The sequence below is a fragment of the Ambystoma mexicanum genome, chromosome 3q (assembly GCF_040938575.1).
Source record: "Ambystoma mexicanum isolate Mex_15411 chromosome 3q, UKY_AmexF1_1, whole genome shotgun sequence".
NCBI lineage: Eukaryota > Metazoa > Chordata > Amphibia > Caudata > Ambystomatidae > Ambystoma > Ambystoma mexicanum.
Genome location: NC_090926.1, coordinates 1,287,808,355 through 1,287,834,896, shown reverse-complemented (window position 1 = coordinate 1,287,834,896; position 26,542 = coordinate 1,287,808,355). Strand labels below are relative to the sequence as shown.

General features: G+C 48.2%; 1 long non-coding RNA gene across 1 annotated transcript in view; it reads left to right on the top strand.

The window, feature by feature from the left end:
- Positions 1 to 665: 665 nt before the first annotated feature.
- LOC138581994 (uncharacterized) overlaps positions 666 to 26,542 on the top strand; it is a 56,747-nt gene continuing 30,870 nt past the window's right edge. Inside the window, exon 1 of the long non-coding RNA XR_011304925.1 lies at positions 666 to 811. This is a non-coding gene — a long non-coding RNA (uncharacterized lncRNA). The remainder of the gene's footprint in view (positions 812 to 26,542) is intronic.

Here is a 26,542-nt window from a genome sequence, read left to right as displayed (position 1 = left end):
TTGCTGCACTGTCTTTAGCTCTGTGTCTCATTGGGTCCTTTTCCCCGTTGCTGCTTTGGTATACCCCATGAAGTAAGTACTGGGACGAGGAAGAGTGGACGTGGAGGTAATGCGCTGAGTACTTACTGGTAATCTTCATTACTCCTAGTCCTACTCTTCCTTGTCACAGTACTGACGACCCTCCTCACCCTCCCTGTGGGGAAGGTCCCATGCTTTGGTTTGGTAATATGAAACTGAGTGACGTGGATGTGGGGGAGGAGTTATAGGAATTTAAAGAAATAGAAGAAGGTTCTGTGTCGGAGGCAGGGGCCTGATGAAGTAAGTACTGTGAAGAGGAAGAGTAGGACTAGGAGTAATGAAGATTACCGGTAAGTAATCAGAGCATTAACGCAGCAGGCTCCCCGTTTGGACCGAAAGAGCTCGGTCAATCAATGCCGTCAGATTAATTCTGTCTCTAGGGCAGTGGTCTTCACCGGCACCGCGCCATGTGATTGGCCGCTAATAGTCTTCCTGTAGCCAATCACTTGGAGGCGTGGGCGGAGATGCTCGGGAAACCCCTGGTCTTACAGTGGTGGGCTGACCCGGCCACGTGGCGGCCCACACGCTGATGACGCAGGAGCCAGGAACGTGCTGACGCGCATCCTGCGCCGGCGGCCACAGAAACCACGCGGGGCCCTGACGGGCTGCCGCTCGCGCACACACTCGCACCACGGTTGCCATGGCGATAACAGTGGCCGCTGCTCGGAATCCTTTCTGTGGTGAGAAGTTGCCATGGCGATAACAGTAGCCGCTTTCGGGAAGGAGGCTGTGTGTGAGTCAGCAAGACGAGCGTTGCTATGGCGACGGGCGGCACAGGCTGCGGCAGGGGGAGAGAGTGGCTTCCAGGCAGTGCTGCTGTGTGAGAACGGGGGGAGGGGGTAACACAGCACCGCCGCACGGGATGGGGCGGGGGCAGGGGGTCGGATCCGTGTTATATTATATATAGAGCGCTCGCGTGCAGAGGAAGCGGGCTGGCATGAGAAGATGAGTGAAGGGGAGAGGGAGGCAGGGGAAAAGGACAGGACAAAGCTAGGGGAGACAAGGGGGGGGCGGCAAGTGTGCATGCGTGCTAACATGGCTGTTTTATCTAGTCCTCGGTGTGCCACCACGGCCATCGAGGACTCGATACAACAGTGCCCCCGTTCTAGCCCTGTATTTTTCCTAACATTACCTTATGGGACTTGTAGTCCTGGCTAATAACGGGGCAATCCCGGACTACAATGTTCTATGGGGGAGAAGGCCCCCCCCCCTTCGTACAACAGAGGAGACCACGAGACAGAGGTATGCATGGCGTGCCCATGCTCCATAATCACCTGAAACCCTAAGCACCCTTCTTTTATTCCTGACGCGGCAGCAGTGCTCTGGAGGGACCGGGTACAGCCCCGGAACATAAAATTCCTTTTCCATCAAACAAAATATCTAATAAACTGTAAAAAGGGCACCTATTAATAACTTCTCACGAACAGGCATAGGGCCTCATCACAAGTTGGCCGGTACGGTAAAGGAGTTACCGCCGCATTTACCGCTCTGCCTAATCTCGTGTCCAGCGTGTTTACTCCCAGCTCAGAGCTGGGGTTAACCACGCCGGGAAAATGCCAATTACACCCGGCGGTATTACTGCACGACAATTGTGCCGAAAAATCCCCATTGGGTCCATGGACCCAATTGGGAATGGGGAGCAACGTTTAGCGTTCAACCTGTGATCCAACGGAAATACCGCCAGACGGGTGGGCGGTAACCCAGTAGGGATACCTCCCAACTCATGGTGAGGTCCTAAGTCTCTGAGTCTCACTAACTGGCGATGCAGCGCGTATGGGTTACCTCTCATGATGCCGGGCTGACAATAGTGTGGGACGGACCTTTTCTACTTCGTCCTCTGTCAGTCTCTGGTTCCTCTTGGAGAGGGTTTCTTCATCTTCAGAAGTCCAGATACCCCACAGGGCATTCTCTCCTCTGCCAGGTTTATCAGACTACACTTGCCACGCAGCTTCTTGAACCTTGACAAATTCCAGGAGAGGGGGTCTGGGCCCCGCCAGGGTTCCGTTTGTCCTCCACTTTCCATGGTGCGTCATCAATTGGGAGTGTCAGCTTCGCTCTGTTTAGGTTGTTGAGAACCAAAACGTGATCCCCCACACAGAGGTGTGATGCTTTTGCATGTCTTTGATTACTCATGCGTGCATTGGCTCTGATGCGTATGGCTCTGGGGAGGATCCAGCATTGCAAGAGTGGGGTGATGAGCCACGATAAAAGTCCTGCTACTTTCCCCCAAATGCAGTGCGCTGCAATTCCATATGCTCTCATTCGCGCCCACAAACTGCCCACCCCAATCAATTTTTTTGGTAACATTAGTGATAGATGGCATTTTAACACGTACACAAATAAATAAAATGGCAGAATCATTACAGATGCAGGGAACTCATCTATTAGAGTACTGTCCAGGCACTTTGGGGGCAAAATACGTACAGACCTCCTAATTTGCATATGGATTGTACCAACAGAAAAGACTTCCACAGAAATGGACATGGCAAGGCGCATCATCAGTCTTTGATACTTGGATGCACAAGGGAAGTGACTTTGGAATAAGTAGCCATAAGTAAGCCAAGTCGTGTTGCACTATTGTTATTTATGGAACAACTCTATACCGGTGTTAGGCAGAATCCTGTGCAGTGCCCTTAGGGACCACTACACACAATTAAGACTACAGGTGGTAATACAAGTTTTACCTTTGGTACAAGCCGGTACTACTAAGTTATAGTGGTAGCAGTAGCGGAGCAGCCAGGCTTATCTCAAGAGTATATGAGCAGTAGCACAGATTGCACAAAGGGACCACAATTACTGTGACTCAAGCAAACACCGACTCAAGGTTTCAGGTAAAAAATATAAGTACATTTATTTTTAAACCGTTTGTTATTAACACGACACATCTGTGAATTTAAAAACCACACGTAAAATATACTACAAATAACTGTTAGGGAGAATTCTCTGTTTAGGCTGAATTTCCCTACCTAGTGAGTCCCCCAGCAGCTTTGCTGGATTTCTGGGGTTTAATTTTTTTCTCCTGCCAAGAGTGAGACTCTTTTACCCTCACTCTTGGACATGTTGAAGTGTGTTTTCTTGGTTAAACCTTGTGTTGAATGGGCTATGGGGTCTTTTACTCCATAGGGCCTCATGTATTTTTGTGATGTGGGTCACACAGCACCCTCTGTGCCGTGACCCAGGGGTGTCCTAGGGACTCCCCAACATAGACTCCATACCCTGGGACTGACTACTGTCTCCCAGGGCATGTAAAGTCACCAAAGACTTTGCTAGTCTTGAATCCTGAACAGAACCAGTACAAACCATCATATTGTGGACGTACTGGCTGGGGCAATTCGATTGCCCCAGGGTCTGTTAGTCGAGGGGGCACGTCTCCGTCCCCCCTGATCGAGTTTTGGCTGGTGGCAGTGGAAACTACTTTTTATATTCGACCGCGAATATTTCCCTATGGGATTTCCCATTGTTTTAGGCTAACACATTTAATTATTTATTTACGGTAGCCTTAAACATACCACCGGTTTATATATTTATTTTTATAACTCCGGTTGGGACTTTTTGCCAAAACTTGACTCTAAAATGGCGTTGGTGTTCGCCTCTGTAACTCTGACCCAAAGTGGAGCCCTTTGTTCCACTTTTGGCGGGCTTCTCCACAGAAGCCCTCCAAAGTGGTGCCACTCTGTCTGGGGTACTTAGGAGGGGTGGAGGGGGATTTAGGCACCCTGGACTGAGTTACCTTGGTAACTCAAGTCGCACTCCGTCCTGATTGGCCCAAGTGGTGAGCCGCCCGGCTCACCACTTAGCATGGTTGAGTGACAGCTAGGCTGGGTGAATGGGGGTTTGCTGCATAAAAGCAGGGCTTTGGGGACTGGGACTTCGGAAGTCGCCACAGGACCAAGAATCCGACGAGGGAAGAGCTGAGCCGACCTGCTTCGACGACACCACCCGGTGGAGCCCTGCTGAACCGTCTCACCACTTTTTCCCGACGACCGAGGAGAACTCTTAACGGAGTGGCTCCTTCCCTTGACTGGTGGGGACAACCAGTTTTCGCCTTCTTTCCGTTCTTTGAGGTATCTCGTGGCCGCCTTGCCTGTGCCAAGCACCCCGGCAACCGGAATACCACACTTTACCCCCATACCGCGAAAGTCGGCACCAACCCTTTAACCGGAGGACTCCGCGGCTGGTTTCTTCCCGGGCAGTGCAACGACCCTCTTCTTCTGCTCTTCAGCGAGAACTTCTTCTCCCCTGACCGACGTCGAGCCCTGCTGCCACTGCCTGGAACAACTGCCACCGCTGGAGGATCCTTTCCGCTTAAGGTACTGTGTTCTGCCTGGCTTCCCTTGCTACCGACTGTACGGGGTAGATTTAGTCCCCGGCTTTCGAACCTGGGAGTGCCTGGGACACTTTGGCTAAACTTTCTGAGCCACTCTAACCTCTTTTTGACTCTTTGCAAGACTTTGAATCTCTAACTAACAGTGTGATCTTGGGCACATTTTCGCTCCGGCTACTCTAAGAGTGGGCCCTGCCTAGTGACTTTTGCTCACCTGTGACTTTATTCTTCTGTAAGCCTATTGCAAGTGCTCTGGACCTTAGAGTGGTGTGTCTAACCCATTTCTACTTTTTCTCTCCCTTTCTTGGAAACTACTAGAGTGTCATCTAACGTTAAGCACTCACCTCTGTTTTAATTAAGTGGTGTTTTACCTAGAGTTGTCTAGATAGGAGAAAGGATTGAATCTACTTTCATTATAACTGTGTTGAAGTACTTTTACTATATTTTTGCTAGAGTGTTTTTAACTTATGTGTATTTTAAATAAATAACTATATACTTTTGAAACCAAGCTCTGGTCAGTGTTTGCTTGTGCTATTGTGTTTTGGTACATATTGTGTATACTTTACATACTGCCTAACTCTTCTTGAGAGAAGTCTGACTGCTCAGCCACAGCTACCAGGTAAATCTGGGTGGTACAGACTGCTACCAAAGGGGTTTACTGCTCTACCTGTAGTCTTAAATCTTTTGCAGTGTTCCCCAAGGGAACTGCACAGGTTTCTGCCTAACACTGGTGTACAGCGGTGGGATTTGTATTGAGTATACATTTTATTGTGCTTTAGATACCTTAGTGCAACTAACCACAAAGCTTAGCACTGAAAAAGTAAAACCTCTAACATGTCAGTTATAGAAAGCTATAGTCAAGAGTCCCTTGCAGCCAAAACTGCTGATTGTTTAAGAGTGCTCTGTAAACATAAGGATCTCCTGACTAAGGGCAAGAAAATGGAGCTGATTGAAAGATTGTTAGCTAACCAAAGTCTGGGTGATGGTTCAGAGGAACCTACCACTCCAGCAACTGTAGATGACAGTGTTGAAGTTAACATGGAGCAAAATGTTGATGTTTCTGAGGAAGAGTCAGAAGAGGAGGGTGAGGCTGTTGTAACTGTCCCCCCTAGGCCTCTGCCTGCTCTACCTGCTGTACCTACTGGACCTTTACCAGGTCCCACATTTAGTCCTCAGTACTTTGAACTGGAGAAAATGAAGCTAGAATTGGAGTATAAGAAACTTAATGCTCAAACTGACAAAGAACTAAGGCTAAGGGAAATGGAGCTCAAGTATGACTTAGAAATGAAGAAATTATCTGTTGAGAATGTTTCTCTCTCTGGCTCCTCTAGAAGTTCCAGTCCTAAAAGACCCCGGATGCCTAAAGAATTGGTTGGTATGTATGAGCCTAAGTTGGATGTGTTGGATTGGTTGTCTCTGTTTGAATATAATCATGGGCTCCAGAACATCACAGGAAATGACTTACTCACCTGGTTGTTCTCTAGGCTTCCCCCTGTTGCCACTGATGTGGTAATGGAGATGGGGGAGGAGGATAGGAAGGACTATGAATGTGTGAAACTAGCTTTGATAGCTAGGTTTGGGAAGACCCCTTCCCAGTATCTTAAGAGGTTTAGGAGCCTCAAAAAGCATGATGGTACCCCTTGGGCTACCTGGGTGAGTGAATGTTTGAAAAACTTAGAGGGATGGATTAAGGGTTACAAGGTGAACACTTATGAAGGTATGAAGAATTTGTTTATGTTGGAGACTATTTATGATGCCTGCTCTCCTGAGCTCAGACAACACTTGGCTGATTCCAAGGAATTAGATTCCCGGAAACTAGCTAAGGCTGCTGACTTGTGGGTTGCCAACAGGGCCACTCACAAGGATTCTGGGGTAACTCAGAAGAAGGATGGGGAGAAACAGCCTAAAAAAGACTCCAAAGAGAATTCTAATAATTCCTATCCCAAAGAGGGCCCCAAACCACAAAATAACCAGGGTAAGCCACATGGGAAACCTAGTCAGGCTACTGTACCTTCTGGCCACAAGCCAGAAGGAGGTCAGAACAAGCCACCCTTCCATAGAGCATTTGGACAATGCTATGTCTGTCAGGGTACTGACCATATCAAAGGAGATCCCAAGTGCAAGGGTAAACCTGCAGGGATCAGCACAGTCTCCTTAGCCTTCACTCCTGAGGATGAAGTACAGATGGCTAGTGCCCACTTTGAACTCTTTGCTGAAGAACCCTTGGGTCTTCAAGCAACTGTAAACTTAGAGCCTATGGGTCTGGTTAGTCCCCAGAATAGGGTTGTGTATAACTCCCTACCTGTTAACTCTAAGGTGTATTATGTGGACAGTGTTCTTGTCAATGGCCAGGATACTCCTGCCAGGAGAGACACTGGGGCCAGCAGAACAGTAGTGGATGAAAGCTTCTTTCAACCTGAAGATGTGGCCAAAGCACCCAAAGGTCCCACTAGGATGTCTGGAGGCCCTGTCCAAATGGTTCCTATTCTACCAGCCCTCATTCAATGTAACAACATGACAGTAAGGATCCCTGTCAGTGTTCAGGCTGAGGTACCTGGGAAGGTCCTGTTAGGGAATGACCTAAGAACTCTAGGAGTAGTGTCACATACCCCCAGGCCTCCCAGTATGGAGAAGCAGAACTTAACCAAATTGGCTAGAAAGGCTACCTTGAAGGACCCTTCTAAGCCTGTGGGACCCTCTACTGAGAACCCCACTACAAGCCCTGGGTTTAGTAAGTTGACCTCTGACCCAGGCACCTTTCCGGATAGTATGCTAGGAACATGGGAGCCCCAACCAAGCTCCATCATTGTTCCCCTAGTCTCAGAGTCTCTGACTCCCCCTGCTTCTGAGGAAGAGGTGGATAGACCAACTAGGCCCCTATCTGGACCCGAGAGAACTGGTAATTCTCAGTGCTGGTGGAAAACCAGAAAAGAAAAGTCTAAGGCCAAAAACCTTCAGACTGTTGGACCTTCTACTGAAGACCCCAACTCAAATCCTAATATTAGGGGGGGAACTCCTAAAATAGGTAAGGGTAGATCTAAGAGGAAGGGGAAGCAGGTACATTGCCTAACCCCAACCCCTCCAACCAAGAGGCCTAAGACCCAACCTGCTCCCACAAGAGAGGTGGTGAGGAACCTTGGAGGCCCCTCTAGATCTAAGGGAATCCTTTATAAGGACCCCTTGAAAAAGCCTAACATAGGTTCAGAAGTTGTACCAACTTCTGAGGGACTGGTCAACCAGATCCCCTATAACAAAAAGACTGATGTTCCTCAAAGGGTCTGTAGGTCCGTTAGCTTACAAAAGAAAACCTTTGAGTTCACCATTGAGCACAGGTCAGGGTGTCACCATCAAAATGCTGATGGACTCTCTAGGATGTATATCATCGACTAGAGGTATGAGGTTCATCCAGGAGTGGATTAAATCCTCCTGTCCCTTAGTCTGGGGGGGGCGAGTGTTAGGGAGAATTCTCTGTTTAGGCTGAATTTCCCTACCTAGTGAGTCCCCCAGCAGCTTTGCTGGATTTCTGGGGTTTAATTTTTTTCTCCTGCCAAGAGTGAGACTCTTTTACCCTCACTCTTGGACATGTTGAAGTGTGTTTTCTTGGTTAAACCTTGTGTTGAATGGGCTATGGGGTCTTTTACTCCATAGGGCCTCATGTATTTTTGTGATGTGGGTCACACAGCACCCTCTGTGCCGTGACCCAGGGGTGTCCTAGGGACTCCCCAACATAGACTCCATACCCTGGGACTGACTACTGTCTCCCAGGGCATGTAAAGTCACCAAAGACTTTGCTAGTCTTGAATCCTGAACAGAACCAGTACAAACCATCATATTGTGGACGTACTGGCTGGGGCAATTCGATTGCCCCAGGGTCTGTTAGTCGAGGGGGCACGTCTCCGTCCCCCCTGATCGAGTTTTGGCTGGTGGCAGTGGAAACTACTTTTTATATTCGACCGCGAATATTTCCCTATGGGATTTCCCATTGTTTTAGGCTAACACATTTAATTATTTATTTACGGTAGCCTTAAACATACCACCGGTTTATATATTTATTTTTATAACTCCGGTTGGGACTTTTTGCCAAAACTTGACTCTAAAATGGCGTTGGTGTTCGCCTCTGTAACTCTGACCCAAAGTGGAGCCCTTTGTTCCACTTTTGGCGGGCTTCTCCACAGAAGCCCTCCAAAGTGGTGCCACTCTGTCTGGGGTACTTAGGAGGGGTGGAGGGGGATTTAGGCACCCTGGACTGAGTTACCTTGGTAACTCAAGTCGCACTCCGTCCTGATTGGCCCAAGTGGTGAGCCGCCCGGCTCACCACTTAGCATGGTTGAGTGACAGCTAGGCTGGGTGAATGGGGGTTTGCTGCATAAAAGCAGGGCTTTGGGGACTGGGACTTCGGAAGTCGCCACAGGACCAAGAATCCGACGAGGGAAGAGCTGAGCCGACCTGCTTCGACGACACCACCCGGTGGAGCCCTGCTGAACCGTCTCACCACTTTTTCCCGACGACCGAGGAGAACTCTTAACGGAGTGGCTCCTTCCCTTGACTGGTGGGGACAACCAGTTTTCGCCTTCTTTCCGTTCTTTGAGGTATCTCGTGGCCGCCTTGCCTGTGCCAAGCACCCCGGCAACCGGAATACCACACTTTACCCCCATACCGCGAAAGTCGGCACCAACCCTTTAACCGGAGGACTCCGCGGCTGGTTTCTTCCCGGGCAGTGCAACGACCCTCTTCTTCTGCTCTTCAGCGAGAACTTCTTCTCCCCTGACCGACGTCGAGCCCTGCTGCCACTGCCTGGAACAACTGCCACCGCTGGAGGATCCTTTCCGCTTAAGGTACTGTGTTCTGCCTGGCTTCCCTTGCTACCGACTGTACGGGGTAGATTTAGTCCCCGGCTTTCGAACCTGGGAGTGCCTGGGACACTTTGGCTAAACTTTCTGAGCCACTCTAACCTCTTTTTGACTCTTTGCAAGACTTTGAATCTCTAACTAACAGTGTGATCTTGGGCACATTTTCGCTCCGGCTACTCTAAGAGTGGGCCCTGCCTAGTGACTTTTGCTCACCTGTGACTTTATTCTTCTGTAAGCCTATTGCAAGTGCTCTGGACCTTAGAGTGGTGTGTCTAACCCATTTCTACTTTTTCTCTCCCTTTCTTGGAAACTACTAGAGTGTCATCTAACGTTAAGCACTCACCTCTGTTTTAATTAAGTGGTGTTTTACCTAGAGTTGTCTAGATAGGAGAAAGGATTGAATCTACTTTCATTATAACTGTGTTGAAGTACTTTTACTATATTTTTGCTAGAGTGTTTTTAACTTATGTGTATTTTAAATAAATAACTATATACTTTTGAAACCAAGCTCTGGTCAGTGTTTGCTTGTGCTATTGTGTTTTGGTACATATTGTGTATACTTTACATACTGCCTAACTCTTCTTGAGAGAAGTCTGACTGCTCAGCCACAGCTACCAGGTAAATCTGGGTGGTACAGACTGCTACCAAAGGGGTTTACTGCTCTACCTGTAGTCTTAAATCTTTTGCAGTGTTCCCCAAGGGAACTGCACAGGTTTCTGCCTAACAATAACCAATTCCCTTTGTACAGTATTATTCGAGGTAAGTACCCTGTGTTTGAATGAACCGGTGTTACGAAACAGAACACGTTACCGTGAATACAATTGCGATCACTTTTGACAGTTCGGTCTACTAGATAAACGCGCATCCGCGGTAAGAAATGCTACCGGGGTAAAAACACACTTAGCACCCGAGATACCCAGAGAGAGTTGGGGGCAAAAATCACAGGCAATATGTTGGTTAGACAGACAGAATCTCAGAACACATAGAGTCAAAGGGCCGGAGCCGAAGTCAAGTGACACTTGGTGCCTGTTGTCGAGGATCACACAGTCGGACAGTTCGAGATTCAACGTTGCCAAGAGTACTTTGATATTGTCAATGTTCGGAAGCAAAATTTATAAGAAGGAGAGAAAAGTAAGGACGAGCCTTAAAGTAGAGAAATAGGGATTTCACCCAAAATTCCTCAAACAGGACACAGTACCTTTCTCAAAGAACGAAGCTGGTGCCACGGCAGTTGTTCCTGTTGGTTTCCCGCAGACCCACGCTTTCCTGCAGCTTCAGCACGAAGAAGGTCGATGAGGGGGTCCGCACCACACAGGGATGAGGCCTGCAGCAGCGACAATGAATAACAGGTGCGCTCCTTAAAAACAGGAGAGGGTCTTCAGGTGGCTATCCGGACCACTACAGCAGTGTGCAGCGATTTTGACCACGAAGGCGACCTTTGACTGAAGAAGATGAGCTGGTTATCCCCACCAGGCTCAAGGGAAGAAGACTCCGGACTGGATTCCCTCTTAGTCGTTGAAGGGTAGATAGCTCAGGACTGCAGCAGGGCTTCACCGGTACGGGGTAGTTGCAGCAGTCGACCTCTCCTCCACTTCTCGTCGGTTCCTTGTAGTTCCAGTGGCGACTCTCAGACTTCCAGCCCAAGAGACCTGCCTTTTATGCGAAAAGCCCCCATTCACACAGCCTGGCTGTCAATTACCCAGCAGGGGGGTTGTCCGGCCCTGACAACCACCCTGGCCAATCATGACAAAGTGCGACTTGGGTTTCCTAGGATACCCTGTGCAGGGGGTGACTACACCCCTCCCTCACATTCAGCCCACCTAGACACCGAGGCGCCTTGAGGAGGGCTTCTAGGTAGAAACCTGCCAAAAGACAGTGAACAAAGAAGGCGTACCTAGTTTGCCGCGCAAATTAAAACACAAGAAGGAGTTTAACAAAAAGAAATGGCGAATAAACCGCACCAGAGCCAAACGAAAAAGGATTTGGTCAAGCAGGTTTAAGTTTGAGGCTAACACAATACCCTACAATATTACCACTTTTATATAAGATAACCGCGGTAGAAATTTAGGGTAGATACCACTGCCACCAGCCATGTCTAAATGTTAAAAGAGCGAAACAATGCTCTAGGAGGTACAGATAAAGAGTTAAGAGTTAACCCTTCCAGTACTCCATGTAAGATGGGGTGTACTGGATCTGTGGTTACTTTTGACTAAGTAAAGTTAATGGTAACTTTACCCTTTTCTGGGGGACAGTAGTCACCTCAGAAATGGAGTCGGTGGGAACTCTGAACGACAACCCTGTGCCACTGCACAGAAGGTGCTGTGTGACACGTACAAAGAAGGGGGCTACTGAAGTGGTGTTCTCCAGAGCCCACAATCACAAAAACAGGTAAAACACATAGCAAAATACAGGTAAGAGTGGTGAAAAGCTCACACTCTTACCAAGTGGAAAAGAAACAACTCCAGAGATCCAGCAAAGCTGCTGAGGGACTCACTAGGTAAGGGAAATTAGCCATGAAATGAGAATTCTCCCTAACAGGCTTTTTAAAAATAACAGCATGATACATTAACATAAGCTCTGAAGTGAATCACAGATCTGCAGATAAGACACAGTGGGCCTTATTACAACTATGCTGGCCTGGAAAACGGGTGCCGGTAAGCTTACCAGCACCATTGTTTCCTGACCGGCATATTACCTGGAAGGTCAGACCTGCCGAGTGGAACGGCACCCACCCGCAGAGTTTTCACGGAAGCACCTGCACCATTATTAACAGGGATTTACCATTGCCGGCGGCTGACTTTCCGCACCGCCGGTGTTGTAACCCGCTGGTGTTACTGGGCAGTCAGGTGCCGGCAAATCATTACGGGTCCGGCGGCAACCTGTCGGACACGTAATGTTACCACCGGACCCGTAATGAGGCCCAGTGTGATTAAATGGTCTGCCCAGGATCACACACTTTGTTTAAATGGTGAAACCGGGATGTGGACAATTTAAGCAACTGAGCACATCTTCACAGGTTTAGTTGATGTTTATTAAGATTTCCCTTTGCATTTCATTTCCTTAAAAAATACTTTATTTAAAGCAATGCCTTGGAAGCAAAGCACATAACATAAGAAACTACCCTTTCATAATTAACTTTACACTATTGTCAAAACACACACTTACTTGGAGGAGAGAATTGACACTCTCCCCCGAACCACAGAAGCAGAATGAATTCGACCCTCCCACCGTGGTTGGCACAGGTGCCTGAAGTGTAACACAGGACACCACGTGGCAGCCAATGGGGGGAAGAGGAGTTAGGGAGAGGTTGTGGATGGGGAGGGGAAGTTAGGGAAACCGGGAAAAGGGTTAGGACAAAACCTAAGTTGGATAGGTAGGGGGAAGCACTGGGGAAAAACCCTTCCTTTCATATACCTGTATATCCTAGTTCCTGACACACTGTAACATTGACTACATGAATACCCAGTAACATAGATCAGGACACACCTTAATACGTATGCCCCTGACTTCAGAACAAACATAGAGCACAAAACATGCACATGTAGTAGCAAGCGGGATGAACACAGGACAATGGAACTTTTCCTATCAATAAAGAACGAAACACATGGCCCGTAGGGCAAGCTTGCTACTGCAATGCATAAACACATAAATGCATGTCCTTGCGGTTTAACCAGACAAACTAATACACATAATCACCCCTTGAGAGTGAATACTCTTGTCACCCTTAATGAGCTGTATTCGAGAGAATATGCCCCAAAAATGTTCGTAATGTCCTTGTGTCTTATTACACAAAACCAATTGCTTTATCCCCAAATTCAGCCCTTCCGTGATTGCCAAGTATCAGCTTCATGCGAGAGAAAACATATGCATCATAAGCTCCCACCCCGCAATGCCTTCTGCACTTATCTGAGCTCCGAGGGCCCAGCGGGACTCCTCGGAGGATTAGTAGCATGCTGAAAATGCTGCCGCAGTTCCGCTTGCAACTCAGTGCAAGAGAACGCTCGAAACCTCGTGTAGCTTTAGGGCAGAGCTTCGCCGTCCATGGTTTCCTCAGCGTTTCGCCGACATGCTCCTCACGCCAACCGCTCCTGGATTCGTAATAAGCCACACCTGTTTCACGCGCCGTTGCTCTTTATGCTGTTTGTAATCACTGCAGCTGGCAACGTGCACGTGACCTTCTTCCTGATTGTGCACAGAACTACCAACCTCCCGTGGCTTGCTGGGAATTGTAGCCTTTGCCACCAAAACTAGCCCAAAAAGGATTAAGAGACAAAATGTGTGACTCCTGTGCGCTTCCAGCCCTTACTCCTCACAACTATATACATCATTATAGAAATATATTGAGCAATAAGAGGATGGCTTTAGTTTTATTCTTCCCATTCTGCATGCAAAGTCACAATAGCATCATGCAGATTAATGTTAGCCTAACAAATCTCCCTTGGGTAAAGCCATAGTCATTATTTAATAAAGCCTGTAGTATTATGCACCCTTCTCACTGCTGATCACTCCCTCCCATGCACATTTCTAAAGGGACAAAAGTCCCTGCTAATAGCCCCTCTCCCTCCCGTCAGTGCGTAATGGCTCATATTAGCTCACAGAGCTCTTTGGGACATTGTCCTGGCAGCGGGACACTTCTCCCATTTGGAAAGGGTAAGTTGTCCTGCTTCCAGGAAATGGCTCTGCTGAGCAGGAATTGCTCAGCACACATTACATTGTCCTCCCAGCGGGTCACCTTTCCTGTTGGGCACCCTCATTTAGGTCCCGAACGGGGGAGGTGTCAGTGACAAAAGTCCTGGTCAGGCTCTCAAAAGAGCCTGTGGGGGGCTGCTTACCCCCTTGCTCGGTACGCCACTGCCTGTACATGAGGTCAGACACTGGGGCGTCCGTGGACTTGTGTGGTGTGAGTCTGTAGTTGCTCAAAAACTGATAGAGCTCCAGTTTCCAGGGGAGTTTGGCAATGTAGAGGGTTTTGTTTAGTATTCTCATGAACCACGCTCCACGTCCCCATTCGCCTGGGGCCAGCGGGTCATGATGCAGTGGTGGTAAATCTGCAGGTGCTCCAGGTATTTATGAAACTCTTTCCCTTGAAATGGCGGGCCGTTATCACTTTTTACGGAATGAGGGAGACCTTGTATCACAAATTATTTTTTCAATGGCTGGAAGTACTGCCTCTGCGGAAGTGGATGTCACTATCTACACCTCGGGGCATCTGGAGTAGTCGTCAATAGCCAACAAAAGATACATCCCCTCCTGGACTGCAGAAGTTGATACTGATAGACTCCCATTGAGATTCTCCTCGAGGGACCAAACAGATGGGGTTCAGACTCGGAGGGCCTCTGATGCTTGGCATGGGAGGGAGGAGGTGCGACTTCGTCTACTTTTGAATGCAGCAGCAGGAACCACACTCTGCTTCTGATGCGCGACTTGATGGGAGAATGCGACAACCCTGTCTTGGAGGTCATTCGGGATGACGATTTGCGCCCCTCGAAGGAGGAGGTCATCTGACGTGATGGAGAGTTCATGGCGGACTGAAAAGATTCCTGCCAGAAAACCCCGAGCAGCATTTGTGCGGTTTTGGTTGTGTCCCAGGAATGAGTTCCAGTGCCCAGACATCACTGCATGTTTCTTGAGGTCACAACATGGGTCCTGGAGGGTGGCTTCCCCAATGACGGATATGCTGATGGCCTTTGGGTTCATTGGTGGCCCACTTGGCAGATATTTATATTTTGTATTTTTATTTTGCTTTATATAGCGCCTTTGTCGAAAGCGCTTTACATAAGACGATCAACAGTACATTAAGATCAGCAATGCAAATCAGTGTTCAAATACTGGCGGTATCAATCAATCAGAGGACTGAAGCAGGTGAGTTTTTAGAGAGGAACAGAACAGAGGATAAGAAGTAATGGAGCGAAGAGACAGAGGGAGCAGGTTCCAGTGAAGATGGTCAAGGAGCTGAAAAGAACCAAAGCGGGATTGAGCACATGGGGGACAGGGAACATTAAGTCTAAAAAGACCAGCAGAGCGGAGGGGGCGAGAAGGAGAATAAAATGAAAGGAGCGATGCAAGGCAGGCAGGAGTGAGTCCATAAAAAGATTTAAAAGTTAGCCAAAGAAAGTTATATTTCTGCATGGCCCTGACTTCTCATTTAATCTCCAAAACTCAAGACATCCTGTCCTCTCTCTTCCTCTCCTCCTCCTCCCTTTACTCCCTGCTCTTCCTCTGTCCCTTCTTCGGCCACCTCTCCTCCCTCCTTCTCTCCCTTTCCCCTGTTCTCAGACGAGGTTTCTAGACGAGTTTGATCTATGAAAGTGACATCAAAACAGGTTCACCTCTGTTCCTCCAAAACCATCAAGGACCACATTGACACCCTGGCTCCTGCTCTGGCTGACTTCTTCAACCATTCCTTTGCCACTGGAGTCTTTCCCTCCCCCTGAAGCACTCCCTTGTGCACCCTCATTTTAAGAAACCCACAGCCGACCCTTGCTGCCCGGGTAACTATCGTCCAATCTCCATCACTCCTTTCCTGGGCAAACTCCATCTCCCAGCTTACTCTTCACTCTGAATCTGTTGGTTGTCTCCATGACCATCAGTCTGGCTTCAGAGCTGCCAGAAGCACGGAAGCTGCTCTCCTGAACATCCGTGAAGACCTGCTCTCCAACCTCGATTCCAACACCCCCTGTGTCCTCATCTTACTTGATCTCTCTTCTGCCTTTGACATGGTCAGCCATGCCATCCTGCTCAACCGTCTCCGTGATAACCTGCGTATCACTGATCAGGCCCTGGCTTGGCTGACCTCCTTCCTCTCCGATCGACCTTCCCAGGTCCAACTTAGTTCCTTCCTCTCCTCTATCTTTATCTCTACCTGTGGTGTTCCCCAGGGGTCTAACCTCTCTCCGTGGCTGTTCAACCAATACCTGGCACTTCTTGCCCACCTCATTGCCGCTCTCTGCTCCAACTTTCATTGCTATGTAGATGACACTCGGCTCATTTACAGGCTCCCTTCAGCCACCTCTTCTCCTTCTCTCATCTCTGACTGTCCGCCATCCAGGAGTGGTGTGCTGCCAGTGATCTCTGCCTTAATGCCAGTAAGACCGAGATTCTCCTCATCGGCACACCTGCGCCCTCCTTTCCCGTCACTCTATGGCCGGCCTCTCTTGGTCCTCTTCTTGCTCCCAACTGTGAAGCAAAAAACCTCGGGGTCATCTTTGACTCCACACTTTCCTTCCCTCCTCAAATCTCTGACGTATCTAAGAAGTCACACTACCAGCTGCACCTCCTCGGAGGTATTCTTCCTTTCCTCTCCTTCCCCCAGAAGCTCACTGTCTCCAGAGCTCTGGTTCTCTCTAGGCTTGACTATTGCATCAGCCTCTTTCTAAATCTGCCTGCCTCTACTATCATATCAAATCATATATTTAAGCTGAGCTTAGAAAGGCAGCCATCCGAGTGATATGATATAGCATTTGTAACGCGCATGTACCCAAGTGTTTCAAGGCGTTACAAGGCAAGGGAGGGGAAACGGGGAAGCCAGAGACAACGATCCTACTAAGCCAGGTGACATTGTGATTGCGCAAGTGCAGGGGTGGGGGGAAGGGGAAAAGTGCAGGGGGAAGGAGAGGGGCCAGTGCGGTACATAGGATAGAAGTAAAATAAATAAGACAATAAATAGAAGTGCAGCCAGCTGGTGGCAAGGGTAAGTGCAGACAACAACTGTCAAGTGCTAGTAGGGGCTGTAGGGATACAGAAACAGTCCCCAAGTGCAGGGTTGCCAGGGGGGCAGTGCAGGTGTGCAAGTGGCGGGGGGACCTGGGCCCAAGATCAGAAGGTAGCCAGGTAACCAGTGCAGTTTCAGATTCATGAGTGAGGCAAGAGAAGAAGAGATTGAGTCCCTATAAGAGAGAAGGCAGAGCGAACAAATAGAAGAATGATAGATTGATTTAAGTAGAGCAAGACGTGAGCAGGGAAGACCGAAGAACAGGACAGATCATTAGAATAGTCGGGAGAAGACTAACAAAGATACAAGAAGCTTTGTGGCATGAAAAGTAAGAAAAGGGCAGAATAAAACTTCAGTCTTTCTGGCATTTAAAGTGAGGAAATTAGAGGTCACCCAGGATTTGATAGCAGAGAGGCAGGATGAGAGAGTGTGATGAATATCAGGCGGGAAAGATGAGAAGGAAAGAAAGAGCTGAGTATCATCAGCATAGAAGTGGTGTGATACTCCAAAAGATGAAATAATGGGGCAAGAAAAGAAGTATATAAGGAAAATAGAAAAGGACCAAGGACTGACCCTTGAGGAACACCATGATCGAGGGAAAAAGATGGAGAGGTGTTGCCGCCCCAGGTGACAGCAAAAGTACAGTTAGATAGATAAGACGAAAACCACAATAGAACAGACCCACGAAAACCAAAGGAGGAGAGAGAGTCCAGAAGCAAAGAGTGATCTACAGTGTCAAGAAGAATGAGAACAGAAGAGTGTTTAGAATAACGAGCTGTGAGAAGAGAATTAAGCACGCAAGTCACGGCTGTTTAAGTGGAATGGTGGAGACGAAAGCCAGACCGAGTGGGGGGAAGGAAAGATAGGCCAGACACTAATGTTGAAATTTGCGAATAAACAAGACGCTTAGATAGAAAAGGTAAGAGAGATATAGGACGAACGTTTGAAACAAGAAGGGGATTAGCTTTGGGTTTCTTTAGGCTGGGAATGATAATTGCATGTTTGAAAGCAGAAGGAAAAGGTGGTAAGATCAGATATGATCTTTGGTTTCCGTGGTATCCAGCCCTTCCACTGCTGTGGTGGGCTGTGGATGTCTGTTAAGTAGTGAGCCAGAGACAGAAAGGAGTGGTAACAGATATTTATTTAATGCCAGCAGTTATCACGACGCTCAGTTAAATATGTCACATATTTCATAAGGCAGAATCAGTAACATAGGACTTTCTCCGTGATTTTAAACGTTCTTCAATAAAGTTCGTCAAGGGCAAACTAGAGCGACCCGGGTTTCAACTTAAATGCAGTCCATAAAGCCTTTCCTTAAAAAAAAAATGCAATTCGCACCTTAATAATATGGATGGAAAACCTCCTTGAAGCCAAACGTACTTTGTACTGGATTAGAGCGTTTTCTCCGCACGCCTTCTACTCCAGTGCTTGTTTCATAACCTTTCCCCGGCTTGCTGATGGCTCTCCAGGATGCAGTCGTTCCTTGCTGGCCTCGGGCTTGGAATCACCTAAACAAACAAAACGTCCGGTGTCTGTTTCCACACTGGAATCTCCTTTTACCCAGGAGCCTTCATCCGCTGAGCATTCGGTCTGCAAACCAGGTATCGGGCACTTCGGTGTGTTTTTCGTTTCCTTCTAATATGCCCACCGATATGGGAAACTGGCCTCATACCAGTCCGAGTTCGCTCCGTCAGCCTCCTTCCACTCCTGCCAGGCGAGAGACAAGTTGAGTTGTTTTCACCTGTTTTTAACTCCCTTGGCCCTCCTCCCCAGCAATTAACATCAGGCGTTCCCAGCCATGTGTTTCTCATCCCTGAGGCTAATTCTCCTCCTCCCTGCTTAACCCTCGCATAGCCTGCCTGTTTTTAACTCCTGCCTGCAAGCGTTCCTCGTTATATGGAAACGTGGTTTTCTGTCTTCCCAATCTCATTTCTTTACCCCTTTTCAGGCTTTTATGTTGAACATGCATTGGCTGGGGCATTCTGCGATATGTAGATTGGGTCTTTGTTTGTTCACTCGTATCACTTCTATTTTGCCTAGTAGTTGGCTGGTGGGGCATTCCGGGATATGTAGTTTTTCCACTGTTGACTCTTATACTTAGTATTTTGGTATCTTGTGGGACAATCGGCTTGTCCTCTTCATTGCTGTTTTTCCCCGCAATGCTGGCCGCTACTGTTTCCCCATCACAATGTTGCAAGAGAAAATCTGCGGGGTTGTTAGTTCTGACCTGGTAGGCGGGGTCGAACTCATACTGCTGCAGGTGGAGGAGCCATTTCTCTATCCTCGCCAGCTGGTGAGGCGCAGACCCTGTAAATATTGGCATCAATGGTTTGTGGTCTGTGTACGTGGTGAATTTTTGACCATACAAATATAGATGGAAATGGCAGCAGCCCCAGAGGACTGAAATGGCTTCCTTCTCGATGTGTGAGTACCTCTGCTCAATGGGGGTGAGCGCCCTGGATCCATATGCAATTGGTTTGATTTCTCGGGCCAGGGACTTTTGGACTAGCAATGCTCTCAAGCCTACTGGGCTTGTGTCCTCGTAGAGTTCTGTCTGCAGTTCTGTGTTATAATAAGCCATCATTGTTTCTACAGACAGTGAGTCCTTGATGGATTTTAATGCTTCTTGACACCTATTATCCCACTGCCTGAGGTCACAGGTTGAAGGTTGTGAAGTGATTCTACTAGCAATGTAATGTCTAACCAAGTTTCACTGCCACAGTCTGTGCACCCACAAGTCGGCATTACTGGTTCAAAGGTTCCGTCCATCTAAAGCATACTAGGAGCACCTAATACAGTGTCTTCATTGCTTGCAATTCACCCCGGGGTAGCATTGTACCGAACACGGCATGGCACTCATCACATCAACTTCCCATGTCTGTATATCATGAAGACTGTTGGGGTGGTCAGGAAGGGTCTCCTTGATCACGTAGGGTTTATGTTGCGCGCACCATATTAATGACTGGGGAGTGGCAGCAAATTGAACGCAAGGTTGCAATTTTATATATACATTGAGTGTAGGTAATTATGGATGGGAGATGTTACTTTAGTGTTCCTATTGGTCTAGAAATTGATACATATAAGCTTGCATTCATGCAGAAAGATATGTTATGATATGTCGTTTATAACGCGCCTGTACACAAGAGTTTCTAGGCGCGATAAGGGAGGGAAGACAGAGGGAGTACAAGACAAACAATCTTACTAGGCCTTGCGTCATTCAGATTGTGCAAGGGAGACCAACGTAAACTGTAAGGGGAAGGGTCGATTGGGAAGTGGCAAGGGGGAGGAAAGGGGGAAGTGCAATCAGGGCAGCATTGCTCTAAGTAAGTGCAGCCACGGCAGCATGGTTCAGGGTAAGTGCAAGGAGGCAGGGGACTGTGGGGTTACAGTTACATCCCCTAAGTGCATAGTAGGCCCAGAGGCAGTGCAGGGGAGACTGATCGTGGAGGAGCCTTGTACCCAGTGCGACTCTGAGGATAGCCAAGCAACCAGTCGGCGCAGCTGACTGGTAGGTCAGCAGGGGAGAGAGAGAGGGAGAGAGAGAGAGACAGACAAAGCAGAGGAGAAAAGAAAGCTCTTGAGCTGCTTCCAGAACTTCAGGTGGTCTGGCTCAAGTTTGAGAGGGGCAGGGAGGCCATTCCAGAGGGAGGCACCTGCATAGGAGAGAGATCTACCTCCCACTATCTGTCTGGAGAAGCGTCTGACCTCCAGAGATAAAATATTAAACCCACCAAATCTAAAAACATATATGTACAATAATATAAATACATGGGGAATTTATTGCAGGAGCCCTGCAACAATAGCCGCGCACTGCTACGTGCTCCCGGCTTTGTTTCATGCTGCAGGAGCCGCTAGGATTCTAGGAGCGACGCCGCGCTGCATCCAGATTGCACCGTTATTTTTGCCTACCAGTAGGAGGTCTACTGGGCACACAGGCACTGTGGCTTTAGCCTTTGAGGCCACTTTGCCCCACAATCCTGCCCCCGAGCCACGAGGACTCCCGACATCCACCTTCACAAAAAGGCTGCCATCACAACATGATCGTAGCGTCATGCTCGGTTGCCTAGCAACCTTCTGAGGCCGCCGACATCAGCATCCTAACAAGCCGGAGGCGGAAGCTGGCCCACCACAACTAAGGCCCACTCAGCATAAGGCCCCTTCCTGTCTGTGTTACACCTTTTCGGCATTGGCAAGTCCGACATTGTTGGTCACTGTGTGGAAGTCTGCTCCTGGGTCCTCCCAATAGGGTTGTAGGGAACCATTGCAACGGTCTAGTGGTTTCACGTTGCCGGCAGAAACACGTGATTGACCACATAACATCTCTTAAGGGAAGCAGAACACTGCGTCGAGGCGTCGCTTCTGCTGAATGTGATGCTCCGTAAGTTCGGAAGGGTTTACTTAGGACATTCTACTTCTTTGACATGCTTGTTCACTCTTTTGTCTAAACCTCTTTTCTTCCCTTGTAGTACCGAACCCCATCCTTTGTTTCCCGCCTTGGTGCCCTCAGGTTCTCCCATTGATTCTCCCGTTACTACGGGTCGGAAGTTGTTCCACACACCCGACCCGATTCAAGACCAGAGTCTGCTGTGCGGAAGTGAGTTCCAAGCCTTTAATTCAATTCTCGTTCATTCCTTCTTGCGCAATTACTCACCCTTCTTTCCTTGTTAAGTGCATTTGTCCTCCTGGGGAGTCCGACGCTCACAGCCACCCGGATGGTTCAAGGCGAAGGGTACCGCTCTCAGAACCGCTGTTACTAGTGAGCATTCTCTTTCCCTTCAAGCTTTACTTTCAAACTTCTTATCCTTTTCCCACTTACCTCTTATTCTCTCGCCCTGCAGAATTCCTTCCTCCTGCTTCCGCTTGAGAAGAATCCATCTTCCAAGAGGGATTGTCCAGGGTCTCCCGCGTCACCCATCCAAGAAGACCGTTCCTCGGCATACAGGGTTTTTGACCCCAGAGGGTTTCCCTGGGGTTTGTGCTACCCTTCACTGGTCTATATTTCCCGGTAATATGGGGGGGCAGGGACTTCAGGGTGATCTTTCCTTTCTGCAGTTGCTGTTTCCGTCACGTCAAGGCTCGATCAGGTTAGTGACAATCTCTACATTTTTGGTAGTATCAGGATCAGTAATAGTGTATTAGTAACAGTAAGCGACGCCACTAAAAGAATGATAGGATCGAGCTGTGGCAGGATGGAACAGCAAATGCAGCAGCTGATGGCTGCTATGCAAGCTATGTCCCTAGAGATGCAGGCAATCAAACAGGACAACGCTCAATTAAAGCAACAAGTTACCAGAGCATTCTCTGAGACTCCTCCCATTACTCTAAGCACAGGCAGATTTGATGGGGATCCACAGAAGCTCAAAGAGTATTTGGACAGTTGCACTGTGCAGTTCACGTTTAAGTCCCGTTTTTTCCCAACAGATAAGGATAAGGTGGGATTCTTATTATCACACTTGGCAGGCCCTGCATTAGCATGGGCTACCCCTTTAGTTACCTCAGGAAATGTAGTGTTAGACTCATGTTAGTGTTAGACTCATACCCAGCGTTTGTAAATAGTTTAAGGTCTATGTTTCTACTGTCTCTACCCAAGAGAAGCTATTGGACTTACGCCAGGGGAGTAAGGATCTCTTATCTTAGATTACCCAATTCAAACAATTGTCTGCAGACATAGGGTGGCCGGACGACGGTCTATTGACCTTGTTCCGTCGGGGACTTTCAGAGGACCTGAAGGATGAGCTCTCCAAGGTCCCTCGACCAGCCAACCTGGCGGAAATAACTCTTACCATGCAAATCGACTACCGGCTTCAGGAAAGGGCCCATGAGAAAAGGAGACCGAAGGGGAACCGCTCTCATTTTGATCCTCCCCAACATGTGCCTAAGTCTTCTATTGTTGAGGAACCTATGCAAATAGGATCAGTTAAGGGTCCCTTAACGTCCGCCGAAAGAGAAAGGAGAAAAACCTTGGGTCTCTGCATGTATTGCGGATCCTTCTCTCACATACTACGGGACTGTCCAGTAGTACCCCCGCGCAGAACACGAGCTCCGATGCCGGGAAACGCCAAGTCCCTACCGTAGAAGGAACCACGGTAGGGAAAGCGAAACTAGGTTCCCCACCTAATTTAGGATTATCTCTTGACCAACCCATTCTTAACTCATCCATGGTAGTACTTTCGCTGTCCTTTTGCCTACCAGATAGAATACTCCAAGGCATTCCTGCTTTACTCGATTGCGGGGCAGCAGGGAATTTCCTAGACGATCAGTGGGCTGCCGCCCACGCGATCGCAAGAATTCCTAAGTCCTGCTCCACACCCATTCAAGGAGTAGATGGCAGTCCGTTATCCTCCGGGCCTATTCGAGAGCAAACCAGACCGATCACCTGCCTGATCGCTTCACATAAGGAGACCATAGTGTTCGACCTGATAAGGGCTGCTCACTTTCCTGTGGTATTAGGTCTCCCTTGGCTTCGCACTCACAACCCATTCATAAACTGGACAGCAGGGACTCTCTTTTTAGGTTCAGAGTACTGTTTGACCCATTGTGTAGCACAAGAAGAAGTCGGGATTCAGATTCCATCTGGAGAAGTTAACCTTCCTGGGTCTTCATCTACCAGCAGTACTATAAGGTGTTCTCTAAACCTCTTTTTCCCATGTTACCACCACATCGTCGAGATGATTGTCATCTCACATTGCTTCCCGACCAACCCATTCCATTTGGACGCATGTATGTGCTATCGATCAAGGAAAAAGAGGCTCTCAAGGAGTATCTTCATTGTAACCTGCAGAACGGCTTGATAACCAAATCTATATCTCCTGCCGGAGCGTCTCTCTTTTGTATTCCCAAAAAAGACACAGAGGAATTGCGTCCTTGTATTGACTATCGGGGACTCAATAAAATTACGGTCCCAGACAAGTACCCGATGCCCCTGATTAAGGATATCCTGGAAGCAGTTCAAGGAGCGCAGCTATTTACACTAAACTGGACCTTCGAGGGGCGTACCATCTGATCCGAATCGCCCCCGGTGATGAGTGGAAGACAGCCTTCCGTACCCCTTTCGGCCACTTCCAGTACCAGGTGATGCCAATCGGACTGGTGAATGCACCAGCGGTGTTTCAAAGGTTCATGGACCATCTGTTTGCAGACATCCTCCTTCTTTTTGTTATTATATACCTAGATGATATTCTGGTATACTCGGCTAATCAAAATGATCATATCCGCCATGTAAATATCGTACTGGAACGTCTCCAGAAGAATCAATTGTACTGCAAAGTAGAAAAGTGTGAGTTCCACCAAACACAAATCACTTACCTGGGGTTCGTTTTATCAGCACAGGGCATATCCATGGACCGGAGAAAAGTATCTGCCATTCTTGATTGGCCATCCCCCACGTCAGTGAAGGAGATTCACCGGTTTTTGGGATTTGCGAACTTCTATCGTAAGTTCATCCCCTGTTATTCTGAAATTATCCTACCTATCACTTCACTACTAAAGAAAGGAGTCCATTTCGCATGGAACGACGAAGCCCAACACGCCTTCGACACTTTGAAGAATCTGTTTACTTCGGCATCCATTCTGGTCACTCCGGATCAAAACCGTCCTTTCATTGTAGAGACTGACGCTTCCCACCACGCTTTAGGAGCAGTTCTACTTCAACAGTCTAGACTAGGGGATGAAAGACCGGTAGCTTATCTCTCTAAAACCTTCTCTCCTTCCGAAAAACACTATTCAGTGCTTGAAAAGGAACTGCTAGCAATAAAGAAAGCCTTCGAAGAATGGGGACATCTCTTACTGGGCTCCCGCTACCCGATCAAAGTGCGAACAGACCACCAAAACCTGAAGGTTCTCCAAGAAGCACAAACCACCAATAGCAGACAGGCACGATGGGCACACTTTTTTTCTTCCATATCGAATAGAATTCACCTTCCTACTGGGGAAACAAAACCTACGCGCAGATGCGCTATCTCGCAAGGACCCTCGATCCACCCGCTTTTGTCCAGAAAAAATGTTCTCTCAAGCACGTTTTGTTTCAGTCATCTCTGATTTTCTTCAAGTCTTAAAATCAGAGACTTCAAAGCAACAACAATGGTGCGAAGAACTAGCGGCATCTTATCACCTTACAAGAGATCAAGGGTTATATTATTGTGAAGATAAAGTACTTGTACCAACTCAATCTTTGCAAATAGAGGTCCTTCAGATGTGCCATGACTCCCGAGTAGCCGGACATCGGGGCGTTCAAACAACTCTAGATTTGATCAGATGTCATTTCTGGTGGCCTACTCTTCAATCAGACGTTTCTGATTATGTAAAAGCATGCAGTATTTGCATCCAATCAAAGACACCACGTTCTCTTCCCTTTGGATTACTAGCCCGAATGCCCATACCTGAACGCCCTTGGCAAATCATATCTACCGATTTTATTGTGGAACTCCCTCTTTCTTCAAATAACACCACTATCATGGTAACCATTGATTACTTCACCAAACTGGCCCACTTCACTCCGTTACCCACGATTCTGGGAACTGATCAGATGTGAATAATATTCCTTACCGAAATTTTTGCGAGGCATGGTCTGCCAGACAAGATGATATCCAACAGAGGTCCACAATATACCTCCAAATTCTGGAAGGGAGTGTGCCAAGTATTAGGCATCAAAAGAGCCCTAAGCTCAGGGTATCATCCCGAGACCAACGGGCAGACAGAACGTCTCAACCAGACCTTAGAAAGCTACCTGAGATGCTTTGTTTCAGCCGCCCAAGACAACTGGACGGATCTCTTGCCTTTCGCAGAATTTGCGTATAACAATGCCAAACACTCCGCACTGAAGACAAGCCCCTTCTTCTGCTCGTATGGTTATCATCCTTCTTTTGTACCAAATGGTCTTTCTACTTCTTCCAAGATACCCGGAGTGGACTGTCTACTTGCGGACGTTCTAGAGGGTCACAGAACTGCACGTCTTGCACTACAATTGGCCCAAGATAGGGCCAAAAGAAATGCTGATAAACATCGTCAAAATACCCCGGACCTCAACCAAGGAGACAAAGCTTGGCTAGCCTCTCGTTTCCTTCCTAAGCATCTGGTTCCCTCAAAACTGTCTCCGAGATATTTTGGTCCTTTTACTGTTTTAGAACGAGTAGGATCAGCAGTAGTCCGTTTATCATTACCTCCTTCCTGGTCTCGTATCCATCCAGTGTTCCATGTGTCCCAAATTAGACCTATGGTGCAAGATCGATTCCCTCGATCAGTCAGGCCACGGCCACCTCCAGTTATGACTACTTCAGGAGCCGAATACGAGGTTGCGGGAATATGTGATTCGAGATATCATCGAGGACGTCTCCAGTTCCTCATTGATTGGAAAGGTTACTCACCTGCGGGTCGAACTTGGGAACCGGCTTCGGGGGCTCACGCCCCCCGGTTGGTTCGACAATTTTTCTGCCTGCACCCGGGTAAACCGGGTTCGCCACCTATCAGGAGGGGGCATACTGTTACACCTTTTCGGCATTGGCAAGTCCGACATCGTTGGTCACTGTGTGGAAGTCTGCTCCTGGGTCCTCCCAATATGGTTGTAGGGAACCATTGCAACGG